The sequence below is a fragment of the Homarus americanus genome, unplaced genomic scaffold (genome assembly GCF_018991925.1).
Source record: "Homarus americanus isolate GMGI-L3 unplaced genomic scaffold, GMGI_Hamer_2.0 scaffold52512, whole genome shotgun sequence".
NCBI classification, from domain to species: domain Eukaryota; kingdom Metazoa; phylum Arthropoda; class Malacostraca; order Decapoda; family Nephropidae; genus Homarus; species Homarus americanus.
In genome coordinates, this window is record NW_024735442.1 from 561,034 (window position 1) to 581,466 (window position 20,433).

The 20,433-nt window shown below is 41.6% G+C and overlaps 1 protein-coding gene across 3 annotated transcripts in view; it reads left to right on the top strand.

The window, feature by feature from the left end:
• Nucleotides 1–20,433, top strand: part of LOC121870955 — a 67,029-nt gene that overhangs the window by 2,093 nt on the left and 44,503 nt on the right. For 2 of the 3 annotated variants that reach the window (XM_042372935.1, XM_042372934.1), the window contains exon 2: nt 19,918–19,971. The gene's annotated coding sequence lies outside the window, so the exon portion shown is untranslated. The remainder of the gene's footprint in view (nt 1–19,917; nt 19,972–20,433) is intronic. The other variant, XM_042372936.1, reaches the window with a different exon arrangement.

Genomic DNA, 20,433 nt, shown 5'->3' on the forward strand with positions numbered 1-20,433 from the left:
TCCACCCAATCTAACAGTTGGATAGAAGAGCCACCCCAGATATGAGAGCAGTACTCCAAGTTAGGACGAATGAATCCTTTATATGCTTGAAGCAACTGCTCAGGAGTTAAGTAGTTACGGCATCTGTACAGGATCCCAGCTTTCGGGAGGCAGCTTTAGCAATGTTGAGGATGTGTGACTTCCATGACATATTAGAGGAAATGGTGAGGCCTAGCATATCTATTTTAGAATTTGACAGAATGATTGCGTCCTGAAATGTGATTGGTGGGAGGTCATCTAATTTGGAAAGTGTAATTGGTAAATACTGAGTTTTATTACTATTGGTGATCTCTCCTACTGTACCCATCTTCGGTCATCCTCTCTTAGGGATTATGGGGAAACTTTTGTCGTGGCCATCGACATCTCCAAAGCATTTGACAGGGTATGGTACAAGTCTTTGCTTTCTAAACCTCCCTTTTATGATTTCTCTCCCCTACTTTGTTTTCTAATCTCCAGCTTCCTTGAGAACCGATCCATGGCAGTTGTTGTCGAGGGATCGATCTCTCGCTCTTTCTCTACCAATAGTGGTGTCCCACAGGGTTCTGTTCTTTCACCTACGCTCTTCCTTCTTTTTATCAATGATTTACTTCACACTACAACTCATTCTATCCATTCTTACGCTGATGATTCTACTCTTCACTCTACACATTTTCCCCTTCCCCCTAACTCTCAAACTAGTTCTGTTTCTAGAGCTGATATCATTACATCTATCAATGCGGATCTGTGCAGCATCTCCGAATGGGGAGGTAGAAACTTGGTTAAATTCAATTAAATTTAATTTCTTTCTATTCTTATTTTTTTCGCCCCCTAGGCCCCGATGTGGGTCGTTGACATGTGCCCGGATTGGCTAATCCCTGTAAAAAAAAATCCAGTGGGATATGTTGATGGCTACCGATGTTGGTTGTGTTCTAATGATTATTAGAACTTATTCAAAACATTTGCTGTGTGTGTGTGTAATAATAATAATAATTAACGGTTTATTTAAAATGTTTTGCAGCCCGAAGGCTGTGTGTGTGTGTGTGTGTGTGTGTGTGTGTGTGTGTGTGTGTGTGTGTGTGTGTGTGTGTGTGTGTGTGTGTGTGTGTGTGTGTGTGTGTGTGTGTGTGTGTGTGTGTGTGTGTGTGTGTGTGTGTGTGTGTGATAATAATAATAAACGGTTTATTAATAAAGTCACAGACGGTGGCTGAAAATATACAAACTTACATTTGATTTAGTCATAATGATATGCGTTGAATACATTTACAGGGCTGTACAGTACATAAATCAGGAGATGTTTATTATTTTAACAATAGATGGGATGGTGCTATTCTTATATCTATCAGTGCGGGCTCTTATGGGCTGAATTTTGTTGTAATGGCGGACTGCGCGAGGTGGGTGGGGGACTGCCGGTGGCAGGTGGCGGCGATGACGAGGATGGTGTAGTAGTCTACTGCCAAACCTTGCTAATGCTTGGTGGTGGAGGTCACTGAGGGATGGCATTTCCATGGTGGAGAGAGCCTTGATGTGTGTGTGTGTTTTATGGCCTATTTGCGAAATTGGTCTTTTTGCATAATGGCATTAAATGCCAAGCCACGATTAGGTTAGGGACCTCCTGGTATTCAGTGTTATGCAAAAGACCAGCTGCTTCGCAGAATCATTGGTTTTACTGGTTAAATGCCTTTGCACTGACCAAGAAGGCTTCTTGATCACACTAGGCAGTGTTGAGAATAATGTTGTCTTTCACTATTGCCTGCACTGCTCGTATAGTTAGTTATAGACTGTATGTGTTCTTAGACGGGTTTGGCATAGCACTATTGGACGTCTTGCCATCTTGTTGTTATAACATTATTACTGTGCTTCAACAACAAAGATCTTTACGCCCGTAACGAGATTAGTAATGCACTAGTCCAACAACATTAAATATTTTGGGAGATGGAACTCTCTGTGTGCCATCTTTGTTATTGTTTTCTTGCGAGCAACGGCGATGTGGAAATGGTGCTACAACTGGGCGTGTGATGGGAAAAGTCCATTTTTTGACCAAGAACGGAGAAATAAGAACCGAGAGCTGCGGAAATTTTGCCCAGTGTGATAACCCTTTAGGGTTTCCTCATCTATGATAGTCTTTTTCTGTACCATAATAAGCAAGTGAGGTTGGGGTTTATATCTTCTATTCGTCAATGTTATTTCCTTGTTATTAGTGTCTCTAAATCCTGGAACATGGTTGAATTGTGACGACTTCTTTACACACGTCGTAAGTATCTAAATGCAGCTCTCCACTCTAGGTTTTCCTCGACCTACAAAGCTATAAATGGAATATCCATATATTTGGTGGTGGGGGAGGGGCGGTGGTAAAAGTGAAGGGCATCAGTCTACACACACACACACATATATATATATATATATATATATATATATATATATATATATATATATATATATATATATATATATATATATATATATATATTTTTTTTTGGGGGATATAAAGCTAATTGTTAACATTTGGTATGGAGAATATATAATAATAAATTTAAACGAAATTTTAACCCTTTTGGCCTAAGAATAATTTCTGACATTCTTGACCAAAGACATTTCTCGATAGGGCAACTTTTCCAATAAGATAGTACTGTACACTGTTTGCTATATAAATAAAATCAACCTCGATACCTCTTTTTATTGAAATAGTTTATTAAAATTCTCAAGCATAGTATAAAAATAACCACTATTAGCAAGTAATCCTAACTGTTAATAAGTTTTTCCCGACCGGCTGCAGCCCACCATACATAGGCTGTGGTTCATGGTAAGATGCAGACTTAACAATACACAAAGCTCACCACTGCTGCCACAACCTCCCTGAGATAAATAAATATCATATTGTTTTGTGAAGTAAGATATAAATTTTGAACGAAAATATAAAAGCACGAAAACAGTTATTGTTAATTTTTAAAGTTTTAAATGTAAAAGCTTGAATGAGTTATTATTTTTTAAATTCAACTTAGCAAAATCACTTAAACAAGGGACAACGGGACGCCTGGCAAATCCTACTTATGACAGGGCGTGACGGAAGTGAACTTCAACCTCCTGCAGCACAACTCGCCGTGAGCACCACGTGAAACAGTTAGCAAAATTCATGACCCACATGTCATCTCAGTATAGAACGATATTACCACAGTTAGGTATAAAAGAGTGTTTTATTAGCTGTGTGTGGTGAGGGGGTGTAGCAGTGTGTGGCAGGAAGTTGGTAGTGTGTAAATCAATATTATGAAATTCAGCACCACCACAGAATCACTGTTACGAGAGTCTGGTGTCTTACAGGTGTTACGAGACACAAGTATAACAAAGACTCCATTGTCACATTGGCCAAGTCACTCGCAATGTTCCCGGGAGGAGAAATTTAAACATGCGAGAAGATTTTACCAGGGTACAACCCCCAGCCCTAGCCCTGCCACACTCACCACTATACTGTAGTATATACATGCTTGGTGCAAAATCCCGATCTTGACCTGTGACTGACCTCTCGCCTAACTTTCTCCAAAACTAAATGATTTCTTCTCGATAAACAGTCAACTAACTTTCCTGTCATATTTAACCAATGTAGGTCCACCCATTTAACACACACACACACACCATTTTTTATCAGAGTTTTACTACAGTTTTACAGCTGGTTGGCCCCGGCATTACCTCGGCATGCACAATTTGGGTGAACATCAGACAAAGGTTTTAGGTCATGGAGGAAGGTCACTCCGCCCTAGGAAGCATCCATATAAGCTAACAGGTTGAGCCCCCATTCACCTCACTTAACCATTGATATTTGCCAAAAATATTTCTACTGTTGATAAACTGTGTGGACATAGTGGCCGAGTAGATATAGCACTCACCTACTGACTCGACGATCGCTGGTTGGAGACCCGTTCTAAGTGGGGTGTCCCAAGTCGACCCAGTTGCATGATGGTAATTTAACTTTAGGAATGGGGAAGTATAGTACGGTAGGCATTAGTGTAGTGCCAACCACGATGGCTATTTGTGTGTTGAAGGCTTAGTCTTCAACTTTCACTTACAAGATGTTGTAACTCATAAAATTATCTTTAAAGTAGCCAGCTTCCCAGACGCCAAACTTAAACGGTAAACACTGGTTTTTATCCTTCAGATAAAGGGCGTGCATCGTTTTTGTCAGATAATTTCTAGTCAGTAGACTAGATCTATCCCTTGACTTGCAATAACAAAATATCATGAAGCTCTGGGAAAAAACTTATTTACTTTTTACCGTAACAGTTGCCAGGTGAACACATCTAGAGCCTCAATATAATTTTTGTTATTTGTAGACATTGCCTTAAATTTTAATTTCATTACTCACCATACGTCTCAGTCAAGAGGAATATTCATCGTACAAACTTTAGTTAATCAATCATCTGGAGAGTTTCTTCGCAACGCTTCAAATATCATCCCATGAGTGGAAACTGAAGCAAGTTTACAAAGTGGCACATGTTCTGCGATAAAGAATTTGAAAGCAGCCTAAGTATCCTGACTTCGATTATTTTTTTTATTGTGAAATTGATTTTACCACTTGATCACTCAACTCGTAGTCGTCAAGCACCAAACCTAACACTAACAGAGAAATATGTACAAGCTTTCCTAACTCCACATTTATGTTGAATTGAGGTATCTGTTGGCACGGCCTATGTTGGTGTTGATGTTTAAATGTGTTACTGCGCAAATTCTGGATTAGCAAATACACTTACCGATATCAACAATTGAAGAAAATTAAGATACTTAACTCTTGTCCATCGTTACTATACCTATAGTTAATGTACGATGTAAGTATTTCTGGACAGTATTGACTCGTACTGCACACATAATTTCTCACTTGTTTCTGTCGTCGTCAAACAGAATCAGTAACCTCCGAAAAAAAATTCATTACTTACACGAGATTTAGCAGAAAATTATAAGTTTTACAACCTTTGACTGTTGACACTTATAAGCTACACAGAACCTGACTTGGCCTTGTAACGGACTTATCAATCCCTTCGGCTTTTTACCTGTAATTCGTTGTCAGGGAGAACTTCTTTACGAAAAACTAAACTTTTATGTACAACTTTAGTTTATGTACTGTATATCATCATGTGCTGTCTTTACCCGAAGTACAAGTTCAAGTAAGACTCGCTTATCTTTTATTTGGAAGAAACAACTTATCTCCCTGTTCAATTGGGAAGTAATAAATTTTATATCTTATGTTTAGTGCAGCGGTAATATCGTTCATAACACGTAGAAACAAAAGAATCATGCACTTACTGCTTTTTATTCAACAAATTAGAGAGGTGTCAAATCTATTCACCGAGGCGTCACCTTGACTAAGATTGAAGCAACAGTATATGAAACTCGATGAATTGAACTGTTGGAGGTATTTTGACAAGAAAAACGGTGAAGTAGGGAGTTCGACAGAGTTTATTACCGGAACTGAACCCATTGTACACTAACCTTATTTTTTCTCTTAAAAAGTTTTGAAAACTCTGGTATAATTTGTGCCAATCACTGTATATACTGTACGTCTTATGGCCTACTCCCTTGTACACAATTTTGTTTGCCTGGTCGAAACTTCGGGGACATGACAGTGACATCAAGTGTTACTGACAAATGTGATTTGTGCTTAACAACTTTCCATTGACTTATTATATTGATTTAAATTTATTTGCATGTTCTTGCTTGTGATTGGTGAGCGTGCCGGAAATCTAAATGACTTCAGATTTGTCGTTCATAACCCTTGACTTCGTAAAATCCAGGTTAAGCATGGTTAATATTACCCCACACGATAACTTTTTATAGTCTCAAATAACTAATTCTGTATCATCTGTGACCTAAGGTTAGGTGAGTACTGATGCTCTGCTTACCTCCTCAGTCTGCCCTTAGCTCCTGCTTGATAACTTTATGCACGAGTCGATTTTAGTATTGTAAAAGTTTAATTATGACAAGTTCTTGGTCGATATTTTTGGGCGTGTTAACCTAAGAAAGTTTAAAGAGTTAAAATGTAATCTTCGGTCGGGGTAGGCTATATAATGTTCCGTTTCCAGACACACTTTGTTTGAAAGGTGAAATGCTGCAGGAAATTTCGTGCCGCGGGCTCCCATACAGTATACTGTGTCCAATTTAGATTTAGGAAAAGGAGTGGAGGTGGAACGTGAAATAAAGCAAGAGAACTCCCCCCCACGAGCCCTTATTTATTTTCTTTTGTGCACTGGTAATTGAATTGTAAATCCTGTCATATTTTTGCTTTTGTTCACGTGTTCTAGGGAGTCTTGTTATGCAAAATACAATGCTATCCCAACCATCCCCCCACCCTCCGACACGTTTCTTGGTGTAAAATGATATAGATATGAAGCAGAATTTCAGCTGGTGGGTGATAATGGCAGGTAGTTGGAGATAAGACAATGGGCTTTGTCAGAGATCATAGAAGTTTTACACTTTCACGCCGCTTAAGTAACCTTCACTTCCTGGACTGTGTTTGGGGAAAGTTGCGGTTTAAAATTGAGTGACAATTTTAAACAGCCACTCAACTTTCATATCCACCAAAAAGTGATTGAATTTTACTATCTCACAGGCGAAGGAATCTTATTTTCAATTAAACTTCGTAGTGACTGGTTGATAGAACAACATTTCACTTCAATCTCTGCAACGCAGCAAAACTGCAGGACTGCACCACTAAATCTCCTGTAAGGAAAACGTTCGTTTTAAAGTATTTTTCACTGAATATTCACTTTTACTGTGGAGGTAGTTCCATTGCAGGATTTCACAATAACACAAAACCTGAGATAGCTATTCCTCCCAACCAAGAAGTACATGTTCTAAGAAAAGAAAAAAAAAAGATATATATTTGATGGATAACTTTACTTATTATTATGAAGACTTATTGAATACTAATAATTTTTTATAAATATTGAACAATCAAATATTAACTTACCGAAACTCTGAAGGTTATTTGAAGATACTTGTTTTTTTAGTTTAACAAATTTATTGACATAGCTTGGAGTACAGTTTGCCTATTCTGAGTAATTCAGTCAGGTCTTGACACTGAGGGTGGTATCACTTCTCAATGCCACGCAGGACAGACATTCAAACACAAAGGAATAGATCATATTCATGAGCAGTATATATAGGTCAGAGTCATGTGGGTGATGTCACTATTCACTGCCATGCAGGGCAGTGGTTCATATACACTGGACGTCATATTCTAATTGAAGACTAATCAGTGTGGGCTAGCAAATTTTGGATAAACAGCAAGAATGTCCTCAAGCACCCCTGATTCAATGTAGTAATTACAAAGTTCATGATACAATAAGCCAGGTGGCCTGAAGTCTTTGACAGTGTCACATTCAATAATATATTGTTCAAGTGTATGCTTTAAAGGTTTATCACAAAGTTTACATGCTGAGTGTTCCGGTATGGGTACAGCGTTACTAACTTGCCAGATGTGTCTGTGTCCTAGCCTAATCTGGCCACAACTATATCACATTGTCTAGTTCTGTCCTTATGCTGGCCATACCGGTACCTCTTGTCACAAAATGTCATATTTACTAATGCTACAACTGCCAGGTCTCTCTGCATTTCTCAGTTCTTCAAGATCAGAGTTCATGATTCTGACATGAATGTTTTTAAGTACAGCATTGGACAGGCCAAGGTCACGGTCAACATTTTCTTTCTTGCATGCCTCATTGGCCAGTCTATCAGCACGGTCATGACACCTAGTACCATTAATGCTGACTTTCTGTTTCCTTTCCTGTAACCACTGATTCGAAAACAGTAGAATAGATTTATCAGACACGAACGCCCACTGGTGAAGCCATGCTTGGAATCACTAATCAACTTGTATTCCTCGAGGTGATTTCGAATTGAATTTGAAACTATTGCTCCCAGTAATATTCCTACAACTGATGTTAAACTGACTGACAGTAGTTCGAGGAGAGTGAACTATCTCCCTTCTTTTAAAGTCACACATTGCAAGTAAATGCACATATTTCTAAGTATAATAATTGGAAAGTGCTTCACTATTCAACTGACGTATTTGCATAACTTTTTTAAGTAATTGTAATTAAAATGTTACATCATACATGTTACGGTAAGAATAATTACGTTTAATTCCTCATTAGTTTGTATTATAGAACAAAATGATGGAAAGTGGGATTGGCATTACCGTTGGCTGAGCTAATGGTTAGTTTACATGACCAAGTGAGAATAAACCAACTGTCATAGCTGTTCCCTCATGATTACGGGTCTAATGCTTACCATTACCAATTAAGGATTCTGATACTATAGTATTAGAATCCTTGTCTTGACCCATCGTGGTAGTGACTGAAGTACAATGAAAAATAAAATAATTCAGGAAGGAAGCACTGAACCGCAGACTCTTAAGTGTTTAATGACGTTACCGACTTCCTTGTCCCCAAATGTTCGGGAAACTTTCTGGTCGCACCACCAAGCTTTAGTATAGTGAAAGTGGCACTTATGATGTAGAATATTTACCGAGAGAGGGCGTTAGAAAACAGCGCCAAACATTCTGCTGTGACTGTGAGTCACAGACTGTGGTCTGTGACCCTCCGGCCCTTGAGAGTGTAGGGGGGGGGTGGCAGTTAACGGTGGAATGATCATGAAAAATTGCATTATCATGACTGTGCTTAAATGGTAAAATATATAACTGTACTTTATGATTTTAATATAACTCGTAGAGGATGTTTGCGCATATTTTCAATAGATGTTTGGTGTCGTTCCGAAGCACTGTGTCTACACAAGTCGAGGTGGCGTAAATTTATCTGGTCTCTGCCTGTCCAATGTGTCCATACTCCATCTGAAGATATGACAACCTAGTACTAATTGCAGCTGTGTCGCTTGAAATCAACATGACTTTCAATTTGAAAAAGCGATTTCCAAAGAATAGCTTCATGTTCAGTAATCACTGTTAACTTTCTACACCTCAGCTACTTACGCTCAGATGGAATACTGCTATTTTCTGTAGGAGGATCGAGTGGATATATTTATGTATTTTGTTGGTTAAAAAAATAACATGGCAGAGAGATACATTTAAAATACAAAGATGGATTTTAACGTAATAAAAGTAAATAAGCAACTGAGACTAAAAAGGTTACTAACAAATGTGCCACAAAACGGAAAGGTGAAGCAAGGAGCGAGTTGCCCTTCCTAGAGCGTGAGGTAAGCTTGTTGCGTCTGTCCCCCCAGGAAGTGTGTTCTGGCCTGGTAGGGAGGCACAGTGGGCGGAAAGGTTGTGTGTGTGTGTGTGTCAGCACTAGAATCATCAAGTTGGTGATTGGCAGAACTTAAAGTTCTTTTTCGGATTCTTTGAGTGATTAATCAATGGAGATTAGGTCAATGTAAAAGTGTTGGGATGCCTGAGTGTTCAAGTGTGATTCAACATTAGCTTCCTCGTTTGAATTTCGTTGAATTATTATCTATCAGGTATATTTTTGTCGTGAGTTTACTGTACAATATTGAAAATTCCTAGTGTAATTTTAAATTGGGAATCAAGTTGTGAGAATTAGTTAAATGTGAGCACTAACAAGGGAGTGTGAGGTTTAGGTGGTGGGTGGCTCGTGAACCTCTCGGCTCGTGTTGAACCAACTCGTGAAGGCGTGATTCCTGCGCAGCGAACACCATGACGATCAGACTGACGGTGCTGCAGGCTACTAAAAGGAAGGCTGAGGGCCTCCCATTTGTTTAAAAGCAAATGAGTTACACACACACACACACTTTGGATTGGCGATGGACGGGTTCTAGAGATTTAAGCATTTTAACACTATAATCGGTGGCCCATGTCACTCCCAAACGGTAAATAACTCGCTGCCTTTCTTGAGTAACTTAACGTTGGGAGATGATAGTGAACTCTCCATACACAGGTGTTCTGTCGTGTTCACACAAATATGATAATCATTCTTACCTACACTTAAGTGTACTGTATCACGTTTTGTCGCGTGTTTTATCATGTGCGGTGTTAGTTGCGCAGTGTCAGATGTTGCAGTTTCACCCTTGTGCCTTCATGTGTACGTATGATGGAGTGTCAGGTGTATAATGTCACCTGTGCATGTCAGGTTCGCCATCGTCGTCATAGTGGATTAACTCGCTCCCTCCGTCTCTCACCGCCGTCAGTTTTCCCTCATAGAAAGTTAGAAGATACAAAGGTCATGGTGGTGATGATGGTCTTGAACCGGTTCAGTTAGATGATTCTACATGATACAAGGTGTGGTGGTGATCATGAACTGGTACAAGTCTACATGATACAAGGTGTGGTGGTGATCATGAACTGTTACAAGTCTACATGATACAAAATAATATCATGTACCGTTTCAGAGCTCTGAGTATAAGTTGTGAAGTGACTAGCGCTTCTTATTTAGTTAGAGAGAAGACGGTTCACTGAATAAGTAAATTTATGCCTGATAGGATAGCTAAACCCGGTGGTCACCTCAGTAAAAGTTTCCTGTTAATAGAAATCCAAAAATGGCAGCTATATGTTTTCGGAGGCGAAGTAGTGTTTTTTTTGGGGGGGGAGAAGCGGTGTGTAGGCGAACCATGGCGGGAGGGGGCAGAGAGAGTGACGACAACTGAAGTGTGAGAAAGAGAGTTTTGGCCCTGATTCTGGTTGGTGTTACACTCCACCGACGACGTCACATTCCCTGGCGTTAATACTGATCTACTTTTAAGTATCTTGACCCATCCCTCTGACTGTAAACAAGACAACGCTGAAGACAGGTAAACAGTAGTGGAATCTGTTGTTCAGGAGTTTATTGTCGTGTGGCTGCTGTTGTTATGGAGTTTACTGTCGTGTGGCTGTTGTTGTTCTGGAGTTTACTGTCGTGTGGCTTTTGTTCTGTAGTGTGTTTCTTGTCGTTCGTGTGGGAAAAGTCCACGACGGTAAAAATAAAGACTCGAGAATTTCAGCGGTCACATGTGATTTTTTGGGGGGGTCCTTTCAGTTCAGCTCACTCTTTACTTCCTATAGATGGTGGCAGAAAATGATTTTGTTCAGTTTTCCCTTCAATGATGTTTATAAAAATGATTACCGTATCCTTATTAATCAAATGATGTAGCATATGTCAGAGTTGTAACTTAGAACATTTTATGAAATTCAGGGAGGGGATGATAAGTGAGGGAGGGGGGTGTGAAGGGAGGGGGTGTGAAGGGAGGGGGGTGTTCTAGTTGTTCCGCCTCATCTCAAACTCTGCCAAGCACTCTCACTTTTATCTAGCAGTCAACCTCCAAAGGTAGACGTTTATTAACATAGAGATAGGAGTCTACATTGATGACTTAGGAATGTGTCAAGTGTGATGTATCAGTGCTGGAAAAGAGAGAATTAAGCACACAAAGAGATCCTTCACCTGCTGGGAAGAATAAGCGAATCACCTGAATATATTATGACATCAGTTTATTTCACCTGAAGATTAACCACTGGGGAGGGGGGAGGGGTAGGTTGGGGTTAGGTTCGCGTTAGGACGGTTATCATCAAAGTAAACATAAGGTAAATCGAATAGTGAGGTTACCGTTAAAGCATAAGAATCAAGGAACAATAACAGGATTAAGATAAAGGGGCAAAAAGGTAGATGTTTTATATATCAAGTTACTAATGATTTCAACAGGAATGCGACGAGGCTAACATGAAGGAGAGTATTGGAGTGATCAGTTCCACGTTCCAGCGCTGGAAGGTCCGAATACTGCGTCCAATACTTGTCAGTTCCGGCCTACTTACCACTCTCCTTCACACGATGACGCCGCTGGTTCACAACTGCTGGGAATTTTTTTTTACTTTTTCTGACACCGTTTTTCTTATCAACCATTGTGTGTGTTTGTATGTCGTTATGTCAGCGTTATCTTGTGTCTGTGAAGTGCCAACAGCAGTGTTTCCTGGTTTTCTCCTTTGTGTATTCCGGGATGGGTGTTTTGTTGAGTGTATGGGGGAGTGGTAAGTACCGTAGAGTCGCGGTGTTCCTTCCTGTCACCACCATTGTTGTACATCATCTATACTGATGGAGGAGTTGATCGCTCTCTTTCTCTTTGTTTGTTTTCCTTTGTTTTTCTGCGCCACTGCTTGTGTATGCGCGTACGTAAATGGAGTCACGCGTGCGTACATAACTCAGCAGGCGCGAACCTACGCTGGAATATTAAGTGTGTATTCATTTAGAGAAGTACAACGGTGCAGTCACCTCTGTGCCGGGCAACAGCAGTGTGTTCCCGCTTTTGAAAATAATATAAGAACACTTTCTTCGGCCTGTTCGAAATTTCTGTTATGGCTGAATGCTGATGAAGATGAGGTGTAGAATGAGGTGAAGGATGCTATGTCCAACACCTGTAACACTACACACACTGCTCGTTGTAGACTGTACTGAAACGAGGCCTTAGCGGTTGTCTGGCCGTATGTGAGAAGCTAAAAGCCTTATCTCAAGTTACTACGAGAAGACCATAACATTGAGTTGCCCTTTGTTGGGATCATCTATAGTTGGCTTTAACTAGACGACTGAGAAGATAATATGGTGTCGTACTTAACATAAAGTTTACCTAACCTTACCTCTCTTAACCTAACCTAACATAAAGCTACATAACTTAACCCATATTAACTTATCCTAACCTAACCTAACCCAACCTAACCCATATTAACCTATCCTAACCTAATCTAAAACTTTCTTAGCCTAACCTATTGAACTACGACTGTTTCTGGGTCACAGGATATAGGTAAGAAGTTTGACAGTGTTACCAGTCTAAGGTCAAGATTGATATTCAAGGGTGAGGAAGACGACCTGTTACGATGACTGGGGCGAATCTCATTGATATGGGGTGTTGGGGAAAGTGATAACGGTAGTGTGGCCCTTGTGGGAGGGTAGCGGTGTACGGTGCCCCGGGGTGAGAGCTGCTGAGGGTGAACATACGGGGCAGGACGGGTGGCGGAGGCTGGGCGTTTCTCTCTCTCTCTCCTTCTCTGCCGTGTGTGTCTGTCTCCGGATGTGAGACTAGAGGCCGCGAGTCAGTTTATCATCGAGGGAACTGGTCAGATGGACCCCGGCTCTAATAGACCCCAGTTCTAATAGACCCCAATTCTAATAGACCCCAGTTCTAATAGACCCCAGCTCTAATAGACCCCAGTTCTAATAGACCCCAATTCTAATAGACCCCAGTTCTAATAGACCCCAATTCTAATAGACCCCAGTTCTAATAGACCCCAGCTCTAATAGACCCCAGTTCTAATAGACCCCAGCTTTAGTGGATTATAGCTTTAATAGACTCCAATGCTAATAGACCCCGGTTCTAATAGACCCCAATTATAATAGACCCCAGCTCTAATAGACCCCAGCTTTAGTAGATTCTAGCTTTATTAGACCCCAATTCTAATAAACCCCGGTTCTAATAGACCCGTTATAATAGACCCCAGCTTTAGCAGATTACAGCTTTAATAGTCCCCAGTTCTAATAGACCCTAGCTTTAATAGTCCCCAGTTCTAATAGACCCTAGCTTTAGCAGACTGTATTAGCCCCTGTCTAACAAACAGTAAATATGGGTTAGCTACATTAATGTTATATACTTACATCACCCACGGTAATTTACTATGAATAAGTGTCTAGTCATACTCATGTAAGTGACGTCTATGTCATATAGCCTCAAGGTCTTTCAAATGACCTCTGCGCACCAATGCCCGGCCTAGGTCATCAAATAATTATCCGGTTACAGGCAGTTGTTCAAGGTATCTGACACGGACCAGTCGTGTAGTTACTCCTTATATCACACTTTAATTGTGCAGATAATATATTTTTACCACCCCCCCCCCCCCAAGAAAGCAGACAATTTGGGGTTGAAACTTTACCACAAAAATAACTATTTGTGTATTTCTGTTATTAACCCCAGCTACTGCCAGGCAGTAGCTGTGTGACCACTACAGGATCATCTACTAAGGTTACAGAAGGTACAAGACCCCAGTTTTAATGTTGTGGTAGGCAGCTATCAAACAGGAGGTACTATGGCATCACTAAAATTGTGACCAAGTCCCAGGTTGCTGATCTGACTTTCTGTCTCATTTACACACAATTGCAGGGACTCAATTGTTTCTCTTACTTGGACAACACAACAGACATATTATTTCTCACTCTTGATCTATTACTTTTTCCATTTCTGTGTATATTTATGTTTAATCCCCACACAGGCCCCTATGTGGGTCGGTGACCTGTGCCTGAGTGGGCTAATCCCCGTTAAGAAAAGAAATACATCTCAGCCCTAACAAACACACAGTTCTAATAGATACCCGGTTCAATTAGACCCCAGTACTTATAAGACCACCCCAGCCGTAATAGACCCCAACTCTACAATATTATTATGTCATTGTTTTACTGATATGTTTGTAATGGTGTTATGATTCCTGATTTTGTTTATATAGTTCATCCATATAAAGGCGACTGGCTCTCTGCCTCCCGTTAGGCGTGACTCAGTACGGAGGTCGTGTGGAGGGGAGGGGGTGTGTGGCGTGGGGTAGCATAGCGTGTGGGGTGATGGAGTCGGTGTGATGTCGTTGTGGGCGTGGTGTGGTGTCGCTGTGGGCGTGACGTGGTGTGGTGTTGTGGGCGGCGTGACATGGTGTGGTGTCGTTGTAGGCGTGACTTGGTATGGTGTCGTGGGCGTCGTGCAGTGTGGTGTTGTGGGCGTCGTGTGGTGTCGTGGGCGTGGTGTGGTGTCGTTGTAGGTGTGGTGTGGTGTCAGTGTGGGCGTGACGTGGTGTGGTGTCATTGTGGGCGTGGTATGGTGTGGTGTAGTATCAGTGTGGGCGAGGCGTGGTGTGGTGTGGTGTCAGTGTGGGCGAGGCGTGGTGTCAGTGGGCGAGGCGTGGTGTGGTGTAGTATCAGTGTTGGCGTGGTGTGGTGTGGTGTCAGTGTGGGCGAGGCGTGGTGTGGTGTGGTGTCAGTGTGGGCGAGGCGTGGTGTCAGTGTGGGCGAGGCGTGGTGTGGTGTAGTATCAGTGTGGGCGTGGTGTGGTGTGGTGTCAGTGTGGGCGAGGCGTGGTGTGGTGTCAGTGGGCGAGGCGTGGTGTGGTGTAGTATCAGTGTGGGCAGGGCGTGGTGTGGTGTCAGTGTGGGCGAGGCGTGGTTGTGGGCGAAGCGCGCATGGTGACGGGGGAGTCTGGCAATGTAAAGCGGTATGATGTTACGGATGAGGAGGGAAGTAGCAGCTCTGGACACGGGTGAGGAGGGAAGTAGCAGTTCTGGACACTGATGATAAGGGAAGTAGCAGTAGTGCCTTAAAGTGTGATGAAGGTGTGTGTGTGTGTGTGTGTGTGTGTGTGTGTGTGTGTGTTGAACATGTTAACTCGTCCTCATTAACGTGCTCACACACTGATCAGCGCTGTTAGCATCAAGGGGTAAGTTATCATGCACACAACTTTCATACTCACGTAATTAATAGCGTGCGTGCTATTGGTTTATGGTTCATAAATAATGTAAATATTATATAAATCTTATTGTCATACAACTTTCCATGGCCTCCAACACAACGGTATTTTGTGAGGTAACTCTATATTAGGGTGATGTTTCCTTCTAATAAGCGAGGTAGACGAAGAAAACAAGACTATGTACAGTATATTGGAAAGGATCTTGGGTAGAAGGTCATAACTGTACCCGAGATCTTGTTTATCTGCCATGATGTACGTGGTTTTGTATCATTGCTGTCAAATAAATGTGTACAATTCTGTCACAGAATTGTACCTGACACATTCCATAGCATGTTTAAGGACGCGGATGTGTGCTGGGTTAAGATTCGTACTCCGAGGACATATATCAGCATTGACGGAGGCGCTCCACCACCAAGGCTTGTTATTACGAAAGGTGTAGGGTGTTGTGTCCACGAGGCCAGGACACGTGATTTTTTTTCCTGAGGGCTTTCGTCATTTTGAACAAACGGCTCTGTCGCAGTGTTTGAAGCGCGGCACCACTGTACACTCCGTAAGAAAGAGAGAATAAGAGACGATCATTCATGCTTGGCTTAATATTGCATATCCTAACGTAATAGATATTAATACAAACAAATAATAACCTAACCTTACCAGCACGGCCAAGATAGAACGAATTCTTGCTACCACCAGCTGATTGTACAGTGGTGCCGTGCTTCAAACACTGCGACGGTGCCGTTTGTTCAAAATGACGGAAGCCCTCAGGACAAGGCTAGCGAAACCTGTTCTGTGTCTACACCAGTTCTTGTGGTGGTGTTTGGTGGCCCGACAGGGTGAGGACTGTAGGTGTGGTGTTACTGTTGTCTCCAGAGTAAAGTGTCATCGTCCCTAAATTTTCATTTGCATTTTGTTGCATCAGAAGCTTTTTTCATTATAATTCAGACTAAGTCAGTTACTCACTTGCCTACTGAGAGAACTTTTCGCAGTAGTACATCGTATGACGCACATAAGTCGCCGATAAATTTATTATTATTGAAAGTGAAGGTAAGTTCTTAGGCCTGGCGACCCGTTACAGGCAGTGTAGATCCAGCACATTGTAAACTTAGTCTTTTTCAGTACACAAGATGGCCGATGCTGGTCCTGCTCTCGACCGCCTCCACACAGCGCTGAATGGCCCAGTGGCTCCACCGCTTGGCTTTGAACCTAAAATTCATAAATCACTTTCCCAACAATAGAGTTAAGTACCCATTCACACCTGGGTGAACTGGAAGTTTCCTGGGTGAGAACCAGCGACCCTAATGACAAGAGGTGAGAGCTGTAACCCTTCGGCCGCCGCACCCCATTTATTACTGAAATTATGTCTAATTTTCATAACAAATTAAGACCATCATCATGAAGAACAATAAACGTCATAATATTACTGGATATAAACTAAAATATTCACCGATGAAGAAGATAGTTTGAAAGCTAAAACTTATTGTCTTCACGCTGACATGAAAAGAAAGTGTGCCCTATAAGCATGACTGCCCGTTAGGGACAGTGTAGCCAGTGCCGAATTTAGACCTGTGGAGGCCCATGGGCAGCCTCTTTGTGGAGGCCCCCCTCATTATAACTACCCAAGAGGGTGGGGTGGCGAGTGAAGCGAGCCTAAACATCTGGGAGTTCCGGAGGGCGCTGTAAGCCCCCCGGGAAAATTTTGAAATTTGAACACTTCTTTGGAGAATTTTGAAGCCATATGCAGTTATATTGAGGAAATTAGAACATTGAGAAGTTTTTAATTAACTCTATATTTATTGATAGTGTACAAATTCCCAACACACACACACACACACAAAAGTGAGACATGACTGGAGTCATTCATGTGGTTTCAAGTCGACCAACCCTGATATAGCTACTCCCGTACATGTGGAGGCCCCTGGGCAGCTGCCCACTTTGCCCACTCCTGAATCCGGCCCTGAGTGTAGCACACTGTATACAAAGCCTTCGGTACATAAGGCAGCATGTGCAGTGCACTTCACTCGATCGCATTCACTTCCCTAAGTAGTAAACTGAAGTACCCATTTACAACTGGGTGAATTGGGAGTGTCCGGAAATCGAACCACCGACCCCAGGATCAGGAGGCGGGTCCCGTATTTACATGTACTTGACTGTCGCGCTTTTCTCACTTATGTTTGTCTTACATCTCATAACGAGGAATGCTTCACTTTTCTACCAGGCCTCTTTGGTAGTTGTAGCATTCGTAAATATGACTAATTTTGTGACAAGAGGTACCGGTATGGCCAGCATAAGGACAGAACCAGACAATGTGATATAGTCATGGCCAGAATTAGGCTAGGATATAGACACATCTGGCAAGTTAGTGGCGCTGTACCCATACCGGAACACTCAGTATGTAAACTTTGTGATAAACCTTTAAAGCATACACTTGAACATTATATTATATTTTATATTTGAATGTGACACTGTCATAGACTTCAGGCCACCTGGCTTATTGTATCATGAACTATGTAATTACTACATTGAATCAGGAATGCTTGAGGACATTCTTGCTGTCTATCCAAAATTTGCTAGCCCACACTGATTAGTCCTCAAATAGAATATGGCTTTTGCTGTATATGAACCTCTGTCCTGCATGGCAGTGAGAAGTGATAGCACCCTCAAGTGTCAAGACCTGACTGAATTACTCAGAATAGTCAAACTGTACTCCAAGCCTTGCCAATAAATTTGTTAACCGTAAATGCTTCATTTTTACTGAAGAATTTACATTTTTTTAGGGAGTGTCGTTCGTATTGTTGAAATCGCCTCATGTGGCCTCACAAGAGCGTGTTTATGTCGTGGCTCACAACATCCAGAACACAGCTACAGTGATTGGTGGAGCATTATGTAATTTTATATCCATATATGTTATTTACTTTTTGATTATGTATTTTATTCTAATGTGTGTGTATATATGGAGTGTTACCTGTAACCTTGTGTGTAAGTACCTACAGTATATCCCCTCAGCTGCCAGGGACTCTCTCCTCCCTCACCCACTTTCCACTGCCCTTGTTAGGGTTCCAAGAGCTATCCTTCTCCTTCCCACTTCCTCACACACCACGAGCCACACGATGCCCTCAATATTAATGCCTCATTGTGAGCCCAGGGTGTAGCAAGAGTGTGTTCAGAGCAGCAAGGTATCAGAACCATCATTAATGTTTTATCATCACGGTCATACACCGCTACTTTCGTCACACGTAACGTGTGTACTAATGGAGAGTACCAGTTAGTATGCTGAGGACTAACGTGTGTCGCCGGTACTCCCAAGATGAGAACATTTTCATGGTATAAGGCACGTTAGAAGCCTTAATGGGAACATACTGGGATCATCCTGGTTTTGTTAACTTCCTTAATATTAGGATCTGACACCAATAATATAGATACATTTCAAGTTACAGTTTATGAGGAATAGGTAATTATTCTCATCTTATTAACTGACCTGAAGGTATGCAAGAGAAACCCCTGTTTACCCGACATGCAGTGTCAAATTTACCACTGGCTTCATAGATTTGCCATAGACAAGACCACCTTATGAAATGATAACAGCGGGAATACTTCTTTTAAACGTCTCCACCATAGGATGAAGGGCAGTGGTGGAGAGCCAGCCCACACCACAGCCTCCCAAACAGATGGATAATACTGTGTTAACCAAATACGGAACTACACATTGGCTCTCCCATATATGTTGGTATCACGGGACCCACCAACACCAGTCAAAGACCCTGAGTGAGTGGGACCACGTTCAGCTCCTCGACTACAAGAAATCGGACCTTGACCCTCGAGTATGACTAAGCAATGACCGACCTGTCCATCTTTGTACCATAGTGGGTGTAAAACGTATTTACTTAGTGAAAATACTTTACTTATATATGTGGATAAATTGTGTAAGTTGTGTGTTTGTATGTTAGCGGGGTTTTTTTTTCTTAATTTTCATATAAACTTCGTAAGGTTTATATCTGGGCGTGGGAGCTTAATATATTTTGTTGGTTGGTTGAAGTTGAAAGTCGAAGTTTGACATCGAATGCTACCTGCACGGGGGGGGGGAGGTTAGGTTAGCGTTAAGGTTGTTAATCTTAAGGTGAAATAAGCTGGGGCCAAGCTTCATGTTACCTTTTTTTATAGGTTTTCTGTCTTGTTTATCTCGTCTTGTAAAACTCGTCTCAATGGCTTTCAAAATGTTGTTAGTAGTATAGGCAAGATTTTTAACTTCCATTCGCACTTTGCTTGAAGTGGGTGAGGCTGATGTGTCTCAAGTGCTCCCACCAACACTTTGTTGTCATGTGAATTATCTGTTTAGAGTATAGTCTGCATGATTATCTCTAGAAGCCCGTTTTCTGCCATTTACTATGTGTGTGTGAGGAATATTACATGTTCTATTTATACAATACATACATACATACATACATACATACACGTTAATTTTTTATACTTTATACATTATTTTCTTTCCAGAAGTTGGTGTGGCTGGGAGTCCCCATTTACTGAAGTCAACACCACCACGACCTTGTGAGTTACCAAGTTTTATTTTTATCTCAGTGATGTAGCGCTGTGCTAACTTCTGAGTGACTTAGTGCTGTAATGAGTGGCGTAACGCAGCACTGGTTGACGTAACGTTAGCATTGAGTGACGTAACACAGCACTGAGTGTCGTAGTACAGTACTGAGTGACGTAACACTGCACTGATAGACATAACACAGCACTGAGTGACGTAACACAGCACTGAGTGTCGTAATACAGTACTGAGAGACATAACACAGCACTGGGTGACGTAACACAGCACTGAGTGACGTAACACAGCACTGAGTGACGTAACACAGCACTGAGTGACGTAACACAGCACTGAGTGACGTAACACTGTACCTTGGTAATGCAGTCCTCACACATGAACAAAATACTGTATCACATTCGTCAGTCACTCACAGCAATGAAATAAATCTATCATGATCTTGTTTACCAACACCTGATACA